General features: G+C 35.6%; 1 long non-coding RNA gene across 1 annotated transcript in view; it reads left to right on the forward strand.

Annotated features, from left to right (window-relative positions):
* Nucleotides 1-12254, forward strand: part of LOC109499778 — a 607757-nt gene that overhangs the window by 42632 nt on the left and 552871 nt on the right. The gene's annotated exons all lie outside the window — the stretch shown is intronic.

Below are 12254 nucleotides of genomic sequence, written 5' to 3' on the forward strand. Positions count from 1 at the left end.
ATCTTCTCCCATTTTGTAATTTGCCTGATGTTTATTTTTCCATGTGAATTTTACCATCCTCTTATTTAGCTCTAGAAAAGGAACTTGTAGGTATTTTTATTGGATGGCATTAAATTTGTAAATTAACTTTAGTAGAGAACTGACATCTTGGTGATAATGAAATGTTGTAACCCAGAACATAGAGTATCTTTTCACTTATGAGTGTTTTATAGTTTATTCATACAGTTTTATAGTTTTACTCATATTTTCACTTTGAACATTTCTTGTTAAGTATTTTTGTAAGAATTTTATCCTTTTTGTTGCTATGGTAAATGGGTTTTTCTCTTCCATCATATCTTCTATTTATTATTTGTGCTTTTGAAGGTTGCTGATTTTTACATATTAATTATGTATATTCCTATCTTGATTAATTCTTTAATTTCTTGAGATAGTTTTATCACTGATTCTCTAGGGGTTTCTAGATGTATTCAAATGTCCTTTGTGAGTTCCAGTTCAAGACTGCAATATAGGAAGCTTCTGAAATTACCTCTTCCCATAGACACATTGAATTTATAGCTATAAGTAGAGAAATTTCCTCTGAAAGAAATCCAGAAACTAGCTGAATAACTACTACATATTGGCAAATAAGAAAATATACACATTAAAATGGACAGGAAAGGCTGAGACAAACTCTTACCACAAACCCCACTCCCAGCAAAATAACATACAATCAAGAAGCAATTCACAACTCCTAGCTTTTCCCTGAGGAGCAAAGGATTTGAATTCAACATCTAGCACCTCAGTTTTTAAAAATTCCACCTAAGGGATGGGCTGCTAAAATATCTAGTTCTGAAAGTCAAAGGGGCTTGCATCCATGAAACATATAAGATGGTAGCAAGCTAAGAAATAGTTCTTAAAAGAGGAATTCCTTTACCCTGCTGGTGGGATGCAAACTGGTGCAGTCACTTTGGAAAACAGTGTAGAGGTTCCTCAAAAAATTAAAAATAGAACTACCCTATGACCCAGCAATTGTACTGCCAGGTATTTCTCCAAAGGATACCAGGTGTGCTGTTTCAAAGGGGCACATGCACCCCAATGTTTACAGCGGCACTACTGAGAATAGCTAAAGTATGGAAAGAGCCCAAATGTCCATTGACAGATGAATAAAGAAGATGTGCACACACACACACACACACACACACACATACACACACACACACACACTAGTGTTACTTGGCAATTAAAAAGAATAAAATCTTGCCATTTGCAACAAAATGGATGGAACTAGAGTATATTATGCTAAGAAAAATTAGTCACTCAGAGAACATAAGGGAAAGGAAGCAAAAATAATATACAAACAGGGAGGGAGACAAAACATAAGAGACTCTTAAATATAGAGAACAAACTGAGGGTTGCTAGAGAGGTTGTGGGTGGGGAGATGGGCTAAATGGGCAAGGGGCATTAAAGAAGACATTTATTGGGATGAGCACTGGATGTTATAAGTAGGGGATGAATCACTGGATTCTACTCCTGAAATCATTATTGCACTATATGCTAACTAATGTGGATGTAAATTAAAAAAAAAAAAATATATATATATATATATATATATATATATATATATATATATATATATATATTTAAAAGAAAAAGAAACAGTTCTTAATGGATTTAAGAGGACTCAGTGTGGCTCTTCTTCCCAGGGCTCAGCACAGAAGGAGCAGACAGAAACACCATCTCCCAATCTTCCTCTGAAAGAGGTCTGTTTGTATGCTGTAATAGCTGCTATCTGAGGGTCAGGATTCTAATTTAGTATACTTTTAGGGGTTGATTGTGATCCTCCCCTGAGACATAGGAGGCTGGTGTATGTTCTCTCCATGTCTTCCCTCCTCTCTGCTCCAGGTTGCTGGTGTCTCCCTGGAAGGAGCTTATACACATGTCTGAAGCTCTGGCTTTTTTTTTTTTTTTTATTAAAAAAATTTTTTTTTTGTTCAACGTTTATTTATTTTTGGGACAGAGAGAGACAGAGCATGAACGGGGGAGGGGCAGAGAGAGAGAGGGAGACACAGAATCGGAAACAGGCTCCAGGCTCTGAGCCATCAGCCCAGAGCCCGAAGCGGGGCTCAAACTCCCGGACCGCGAGATCGTGACCTGGCTGAAGTCGGACGCTTAGCCGACTGCGCCACCCAGGCGCCCCTGAAGCTCTGGCTTTTGTGGCTGCCACCAGAGGATATACCCCTTGATCATCTGGCTCTGGTAGCCACTGGGGCTTATGTTCTCTGGCCCCATAGGACTGTAGCCAACAAAGAAACAGTTATAAACTGGCTATCTCCCCAGGGCTCAGTGCAGAGGGAACAGACAGAAACACCCAGCTCTCAGTCTTTTTTTCCATGAAAGAGGTCTACTTGCATACTTTAAAAGCTACGGTCTGAGTATTTGGCTTCCCATCAGCTTGCATCTAGATGCTGACTGAAATCCTCCGCTTTGGTATACTGACAGATTTGTGCATAACCTCAACTACTGGGAGCCACTAAGAACAAAGAAGTCAACTTGGACAGTCACAACGGTTTGAGAGACAACCAAGGGCTAGAGCTGAGCTGAAAGATAAGATTCCTTTCCCATACAGACCACTCCATCAAGATGGGAAAGGTGGCTGTTTTATCTACTGCACCAAATCCAATACAGGGAGTCAAGAAAAATGAAGAAATAGAGGAATATGTTCCAAACAAAAGAATAAGATAAAACCCTAGAACATAATGATATGGAGATAAGTGATGTCTCTGATAAAGAGGTGAAAATAATGGTTGTAAAGCCGCTCACTGAGGTCAAGAGACCAATGCATAAACAAAGTGAGAATTTAAACAAAGAGATAGAAAATATTATACAGTACCAAACCGAAATCACAGAGCTGAAGAATATAATTGTACTAAAAAATTCAATAGAGTGATTCAAACTATATTACACAGCTATAGTGATCAAAACATTATGATATTAACATAAAAACAGATGCATAGATCAATGGAACAGAATGGAGACCCTGGACATAAACCTACACATATACGGTCAACTAATTTTTCACTAGGGTGCCAAGAACACACATGGAAAAAGGATAGTCTCTTCAATAAATGGTGCTGGGAGAATGCAGCTACATGCTAAAGAATGAAACTGGACCCCATCTTATACCATACACAAAAATCACCTCAAAATATATTAAAGACTTGAACATTAGACTTGAAACCATAAAACTCCCATAGGGAAACATAGGGGGTAAGCCTCTTGACATCTTTCTTGGTAATGAATTTTTGGATTTAACCCCAAAAGCAAAAGTAACAAAAACAAAAATAAATACATAGGACTATATTAAACTAAAAAGCTTTTGCACGGCAAAGGAAACCATCAACAAAATGAAAAGGCAGTCTCTGGAATGGGAGAAAATATTTGGAAATCATATATCTAATAAGGGATTAATATCCAGCTCAATAGCAAAAAACCCAAACAATCTGATTAAAAAATCTGCAAAGGGGGTGCCTGGGTGGTTCAGTCAGTTTAAACATCTGATTTGGCTCAGGTCATGATCTCATGGTTTGTGAGTTGGAGCCCTGTGTTTGGACTCTGTGCTGTGCCAACAGCTCGGAGCCTGGAGCCTGCTTCAGGTTCTGTGTCTCCCTCTCTCTCTGCCCCTCCCCTGCTTGTGCTCTTTCTCTGTCTCAAAAATAAACATTAAATTTTTTTCAACTTTTTTTTTTTTTTTTTTTTTTTTTTTGGGACAGAGAGAGACAGAGCATGAACGGGGGAGGGGCAGAGAGAGAGGGAGACACAGCATCGGAAACAGGCTCCAGGCTCCGAGCCATCAGCCCAGAGCCTGACGCGGGGCTCAAACTCACGGACCCCAAGATCGTGACCTGGCTGAAGTCGGGCGCTTAGCCGACTGCGCCACCCAGGCGCCCCAAAAATAAACATTAAATTTTTTAAAAAAATAATAAATAATCTGCAGAGGAAGTGAATACATATTTTTTCCAAAGAGGACATACAGATGGCCAACAGGTACATGAAAAGATGATCAGCTTCACTAATCATAGGGAAATGCAAATCAAAACCACACTAAAGTAATACCTCACACTTGTTAGAATGGTTATCATAAAAAAAGATAAGAGATAAGTGTTGGTGAGGATGTGGAGAAAACAGAGCACTTGCACACTGTTGGTGGAATGTAAATTGGTGCAGCCACTATGGAAAATAGTATGGAGATTTAAAAAAAAATTAAAAATAGAACTATATATGATATTCAATTCCATTTCTGGATATTTATTCAAAGGAAATGAAAAAAGGATCTTAAAAATTTATCTACACTGCCATGTTCATTGAAGCATTATTAACAATAGTGAAGATATGGAAACATAAAAATTTGTGGAGAAACAAGATGTATTATATATACACAATGGACTCAGCCATGAGAATGAAGGAAATTCTGCCATTTGCAACAATAAGTATGGACCTTGAGGACATTGTAGTAAGTGAAATAAGCCAGATAGAAAAAGACAAATAGTGAACAGTTTGAATTATATATGAAATCTAAAAAAACAAGAAGTCCTCCTCATGGACACAGGAAGTAGAAAAGTGGTGGCTATGAGCTGAGGGATGGGGGAGATAAGGAGAGGTCAGCAAAAGGGTGCAAAATTTTAGCTATAAGATGAGTAAGTTCTGAGGATCTAATGTAAAACATTGTAACTATAGTCATTAATGCTGTAATATATAATTGAAGTTTGCTTAGAGAGTAGCACTTAAATGTTCTCACCACCTGCCCTCCCCAAAAAATATATGTGTGAGATGATGGATGCATTAATTAACCTGATGGGGGAATCATCTCTTAGTGCATACATGTATCAAGCCACCATGATGTACATTTTAAGTATTTTATGATTTTATGTCAATTATACCTCAACAAAGCTGAAATACTAAAAATGTGCCCTGTAAGGTGACGTTGTTTTCTTTCTCTCAGCCTCCTCCTCTTCTTTCTTTCAATTCTTCTTCCTTTCAATTCTTATGCCTCTAATTATTTTTCTCTTGTTAAATAGCATTAGCTAACACTCTAGCACAATATAAAATAGCAGTGGAAATAGTGGGCATCTTTACCTTCTTGACCTTAGTGTTAATACCTCTAGTCTTTACTCATTAAGATGCAGACTTTAAATAACATATATTTTACCATGTTGAGGAAATATCCCTCTGTTTTTATTTTCTCATTTCTACTAAGAATCATGTTAAATTTCTAAATTGTGTTTAGCATCTATAGGGAGAAATATATTATTTTTCTCCTTAAAACTATTAATATGGTGAATTATGTTAATAGATTTTCTAATATCAGAAATCTTTGTATTCCTTGTATAAATCCCATTTAGCCATGCTGTATTATTTTTTTAAGCAGTATTAGAATTTGTTAATTAATATTTTGCTTAGGATTTTGCACTGATATTTATAGATAGTATTGGTCTATAATGTATTTTATTTATTTATTCATTAAAAATTTATTTTTATGAATAAATAAACATAGAGGAAGGGAGACAGAATCCCAAGTAGGCTCTGCACTATCAGTGCAGAGCTTGATTGGGGCTTGAACTCTTGAACCCTGAGATCATGACCTGAGCCAAAATCAAGAGTCAGACGCTTAACTAACTGAGCCGAGGTGCCCCATATTTTTTAGTGTTTTTTTTTAATAAATGCAATTTCAAAGTTTTGTTATCTTTTATTCTCAGAAATAATTTATATAGCCTTGGGACTACCTGGCCTCTAAAAGTTTAGTAGAATTGCCTGTAAAACCATTATTCCTGTTTATTAAAAAATTTTTTTTGGTGTAGAATTCCCAAATAATGAGATTTCTTTTATAAAAATAAGTGCATTAAACTCTTTATCTCTATTGGAATCAGTTTTGATAAACTGTGTTTTCCTAAGAAATTTCCCAGTTTGTGCACTTATTTACATAGGGATATGCAAAACCAATCTTTTATCAATAGGTATTTCCTCCTTTCCTTTTTTAGAGTGTGTGTTTGTGCTATTTTCCTTCTAAATTAAGCAGTGGTTTGTCTAATTTGTTAATTTTTACCAAAGAATCAGAATTTTGTTTTTAAAATTTTGATTTTTAAAAAATTCTCTGAATTATTTTTTTTGGTGCTTGTTTATGGTTTACTTTGTTGCTTTTGGGAATTTAATTTATATATTTTAATTCTTTTATTATTTTTTAATGTTTATTTATTTATTTATTTTTTTGAGAGAGAGAGAGACAGAGTGCAAGCAGGGGAGAGGCAGAGAGAGAGGGAGACACAGAATCTGAAGCAGGCTCCAGGCTCTGAGCTGTCAGCATAGAGCCCAGCATGGGGCTTGAATTCATGAACCATGAGATCATGACCTGGACTAAAGTCAAATGCTTAACTGACTGAGCCACCCAGGTGCCCCTCATTTTAATTAATATGGATGTTTAAGGCTATGGGTTTTCTTCTCATCACTGCCATAAATATATCCAACAGACTCTCTGAGATGTAGTATTTTCATTTTTAGTATTATTCACAAGCTTGACAATTTCTCTTGGTATTTTTTTACTTTTCAAAGAGTTGTTTGATAAAATTAAAAAAAATCTAAGTTGAAAGGCCTTTTTGATTTTTTTATTACATTTTCACTTTTAATTTTATTATATTTCTGATCAGTGTGTTATTTGTAATGTTTCTACTATATGCAACTTTATGATGTTTTCTTTGTCATGTAACATCAATTTTGGTGGATTTTTCATGAGTACCCTGAAACAAAGTATTTTTTATTTTCAGGAGTAGTGTTGTATTTCACTTATATTTATAAGACATATTATATTGATTATATTGTTTAAATCTTCTATGTGCTCACTTATATTTTTCTATCCGATTGGTTCTGTACTAAGAGTGGTGTTAAGGTTTGTAAAATTTCAAATACAAATATTATTTGTAAATTTTCATCTCTTTCTTCCTGCATCATCAATCATTTTTGATTTGCTAATGTATGTGTTACTTGGGGCATAGGTATCCACAAATATTCTATTTCCTTTGTGAATTCTGGCTTTTGACATTTCATAGAGTTTTTATTTTTCTTGTTTATTGATTTTTGGCTTGAATTATGCTTTGTAGTAGGATTACAAACTCTGCTTTCTTATTGTTTCCATTTTCTTTATACATCTATGCCCATAACTTTATGTTTAACCTTTTAAAATCACTGTTTTAGATGTATCTCTTCTATACAAATTAGCTGGGTTTTGTTTCATGAACCAGTTTGAAAGTGTTTATGTTTTAACAGGCAAGTTAAGCTAATTCACATTTATTGATATGACATGTTTAGTGCTGTGTCATATTATTATTATTTTTTTATTTTTTAAATGTTTATTTATTTTGAAGAGAGACAGAGAGAATGAGTAGAGGAGAGGCAGAGAGAGAGAGAGTGGGACAGAGGATCTAAAGTGGACTATGCGCTGATGGCAAAGAGCCTGACCTGGGGCTCAAACTTACAAACTGCAGGATCATGACCTGAGCCGAAGTCAGCCACTTAACCAGGCACCTGGCATATTATTTTATATTGTACTTACTGTGTGTATTATGTCATATTTACTATATTTCTCTAATTTGTTTTTATTGCTACTTTTAAAAAAGTTTCTTTTAGACTTTAACAAAAGTTGTTATTTTTAAAATTTATTACCACTATGTTCATTCTTATTTTTTTAATATTTACTTATTAAATTTATTTTTTAATTTACATCCAAGTTAGCATATAGTGCAAAAGTGATTCATGAGTAGAATCCAGTGATTCATCCTCTATGTATAACATCCAGTGCTCATCTCCTGAGTGTCTTCCTTAATGCCCCTTACCCACTTAGCCCATTCCCCCACCCACAACTCCTCCAGCAATTGCTGGGTTTTACGGTAGTTCTATTTTTAATTTTCTGAGGAACCACCATACTGTTTTCCAGAGCTGCACCAGTTTGCATTCCCACCAGCAGTGCAAAAGAGATCCTCTTTCTTTGCATCTTGCCAACATCTGTCATTGCCTGAGTTATTAATTTTAGCCATTTTTACTGGTGTGAGGTGGTATCTCATTGTGGTTTTGATTTGTATTTCCCTGATGACGAGTGATGTTGAGCATTTTTTCATGTGTTGGTTGGCCATCTGGATGTCTTCTTTGGAAGTGTCTATTCATGTCTTTTGCCCATTTCTTCACTGGATTATTTGTTTTTTGGGTGTTGAGTTTGATAAGTTCTTTATAGATTTTGGATACTAACCCTTTATCTCATATGTCATTTGCAAATGTCTGATCCCATTCCATTGGTTGCCTTTGAGTTTTGCTGATTGTTTCCTTCGCTGTGCAGAAGCTATCTTGATGAGGTCCCAATAATCATTTTTGCTTTTGTTTCCCTTGCCTCTGGAGATGTGTTGAGTAAGAAGTTCTTGCCTGCTCTCTCCTCTAGGATTTTGATGGCTTCCTGTCTTACATTTAGGTCTTTCATCCATTTTGAGTTTATTTTTGTGCATGGTGTAAGAAAGTGGCCCAGGTTCATTTTTCTGCATGTTGCTGTCCAGTTTTCCCAGCACCATTTGCTGAAGAGACTGTCTTTCTTCCATTGGATATTCTTTCCTTTTTTGTCAATGATTAGTTGACCATACGTTTGTGGGTCCATTTCTGGGTTCTCTCTTCTGTTCCATTGATCTGAGTGTCTGTTGTTGTGCCAGTACCATACTGTATTGATGATTACAGCTTTGTAATGCATCTTGAGGTGTGGGATTGTGATGCTTCCAGCTTTGGTTTTCTTTTTTCAGGATTGCTTTGGCTGTTCAGGGTCTTTTCTGGTTCCATACAAATTTTAGGATTGTTTGTTCTACCTCTGTGAAGAATGGTGATGTTATTTTGATAGGTATTGCATTGAATATATAGATTGCTTTGGGTAGTATTGACATTTTAACAGTATTTGTTCTTCCAATCCATGAGCATGGAATATTTTTCCATTTTTTGTGTCTTCTTTAATTTATTTCATAAGCTTTCTATAATTTTCTGTATATAGATTTTTCACCTCTTTTGGTTAGGTTTATTCCTAGGTGTTTTATGGTTTTTTGTGCAATTATCAGTGGGATCTATTCCTTGATCTCTCCTTCTGTTGCTTCATTATTTATGTATAGATATGTACCTGATTTCTGTGCATTGATTTTATATCCTGCAACTTTGCTGAATTCATGGATCAGTTCTAGTAGTTTTTTGGTGGAATCATTTGGGTTTTTTACATAGAGTACCATGTTGTCTGAGAAGAGTGAAAGTTTGACTTCCACCTTGCTGATTTGTATGCTTTTTATTCCTTTGTGTTGTCTGATTGCTGAGGCTAGGACTTCCAATACTATGTTGAACAACAGTGGTGAGAGTGCACATTTCTGTCGTGTTCCTGACCTTCGGGGGAAAGCTCTCAGTTTTTTCCCATTGAGGATGATATTAGCGTTGGATCATTCATATATGGCTTTTAAGATCTTGAGGTATGCTCTTTCTATCCCTACTTTCTTGAGAGTTTTTATCAAGAAAGGATGCTATATTTTGTCAAATGCTTTCTCTGCATTTATCGAGAGGATCATGTCATTCTTGCCCTTTCTTTCATTGATGTGATGTATCTCACTGATTGTTTTGTGGATATTGAACCAGCCCTGCATCCCAGGTATAAATCCCACTTGGTCTTGGTGAAATAATATAGAAATAATATAGAAAGAGAGATAAAAAGTTTCATAGAGAAACAAAGACTAAAGGAGTTCATGATCACCAAACCAGCTGGCCAAAAATTTTAAGGGGACTGTCTGAGAGGAGAAAAGATGAAACAAAACAAAAAACACCAAAAGCAACAAAGACTAGAGAGGACAAGAGAACACCATCAAAAACACCAATTCTACAGGCAACATAATGGCAATAAATTCATATCTTTCTGTATTCACTGTAAATGTCAATCGACTAAACACTCCAATCAAAAGACATAGGGTAACAGGATGGATAAGAAAACAAGATCCATCTATATGCTGTTTACAAAAAACCCATTTTAGACCTAAAGACACCTTCAGATTGAAAGTAAGGGGATGGAGAACCATCTATCATACTAATGGTTGACATTCTTTTAATGTATTATTCAATCCGGTTGGCTAATATCTTGTTGAGGATTTTTGTATCTATGTTCATCAGGGAAATTGGTCCGTAGTTTCCTTTTAGTGGGGTCTCTGTCTGGTTTTGGAATCAAGGTACTGCTGGATTCATAGAATGAGTTTGGATGTTTTCCTTCCATTTCTATTTTTTGGAATAGCTTCTAAGAATAGGTGTTAACTCTTCTTTCAAGTTTGGTAGAATTCCCCTGTAAAGCCATCTGGCTCTGGACTTTTGTTTTTTGGGAGATTTTTGATTGCTAATTAGATTTCTTTACTGTTTATGGGTCTGTTCAAATTTTCTATTTCTCTTTGTTTCAGTTTTGGTGGTTTATATGTTTTTAGGAATTTTTCCATTTGTTCCAGATTGCCCAATTTGTTGGCCTATAATTGCTCATAATATACTCTTGTTATTTTTTATATTTCTGCAGTGTTGGTTGTGATCTCTCCTCTTTCATTCTTGATTTTACTTATTTGGGTCTTTCCTTTTTCTTTTTGATCAAACTGGCTAGCAGTTTATCAATTTTATTAATTCTTTCAAAGAACTGGCTCCTGGTTTCATTGATTGGTTCTACTGATTTTTTTTTGTTGTTGTTGTTTCGATAGCATTGATTTCTGCTCTAATCTCTATTATTTACCATCTTCTGCTGATTTGGGGGTTTATTTGCTTTTCTTTTTCTAGCTCTTTAGGTGTAAGGTTAGGTTGTGTATCTGAGACCTTTCTTCCTTGTTTAGGAAGGACTGGATTGCTATATACTTCCCTCTTATGACCACCTTTGCTGCGTCCCAGAGGTTTTGGGTTGTGGTGTTATCATTTTCATTGACTTCTATGTACTTTTAAATTTCCTCTTTAACTTCTTGGTTGGTCCCTTCACCTTTAGTAAGATGTTCTTTAGTCTCCAAGTTTGTGGTCTTTCCAATTTTTTTTCCTGTGGTTTATATCAAGTTTCATAGTGTTGTGCTCTGAAAATTTGCACTGTATGATCTAGATCTTTTTGTACTTGTTGAGGCTGAAGTGTGTCCCAGTATGTGGTCTATTCTGGAGAATGTTCCCTGTGCACTCGAAAAGAAAGTGTATTCTGCTGCTTTAGGATGAAATGTTCTGAATATATCTGTTAAGTACATACGGTTCAGTGTGTCATTCAAAGCCATTGTGTCCTTGTAGATTTTCTGTTTAGACGATCTGTCCATTGTTGTAACTGGAGTGTTGAAATCTTCTACTATTATGGTATTATTATCAGTGAATTTTTGTATGATTGTGATTAATGGATGTATATATTTGTGTGCTTTCACATTTGGAGCATAAATGTTTATAATTTTTATGTCTTGGTGGCAAGACCCCTTAATTATGATATAATGCCCTTCTGTCTCTTGTTATGGTCTTTATTTTCAAATCTAGATTGTCTAGGGGCGCCTGTGTGCTCAGTTGGTTAAGCCTCCTCCTTCGGCTCAGGTCATTTGTGGGTTTGAACCCTGCATTGGACTCTGTACTGACAGCTCAGAGCTGGAGCCTGCTTAAGGTTCTGTGTCTCCTGCTCTCTCTACCTCTTCCCTGTTCATGCTCTGTCTCTCTTTCTCAAAAATAAATAAACATTAAGAAAAATTTGAATCTAGATGTCTGATATAAGTATGGCTACTCTGGTCTTCATTTGTCGACCATTAGCATGATAGATGGTTCTCCATCCCCTTACTTTCAATCTGAAGGTATCCTAGGTCTAAAATGGGTCTCTTGTAAACAGCATATAGATGGATCTTGTTTTCTTATCCATCCTGTTACCCTATGTCTTTTGATTGGAGTGTTTAGTCGATTGACATTTACAGTGAATACAGAAAGATATGAATTTATTGCCATTATGTTGCCTGTAGAGTTGGTGTTTTTGATGGTGTTCTCTTGTCCTCTCTAGTCTTTGTTGCTTTTGGTGTTTTTTGTTTTGTTTCATCTTTTCTCCTCTCAGACAGTCCCCTTAAAATTTTTGGCCAGCTGGTTTGGTGATCATGAACTCCTTTAGTCTTTGTTTCTCTATGAAACTTTTTATCTCTCTTTCTATTTTGAATTACAGCCTTGTTGCATAAAGAATTCTTGGCTGCATATTTTCTGATTCA

The sequence above is a fragment of the Felis catus genome, chromosome B2 (assembly GCF_018350175.1).
Source record: "Felis catus isolate Fca126 chromosome B2, F.catus_Fca126_mat1.0, whole genome shotgun sequence".
NCBI classification, from domain to species: Eukaryota; Metazoa; Chordata; class Mammalia; order Carnivora; family Felidae; genus Felis; species Felis catus.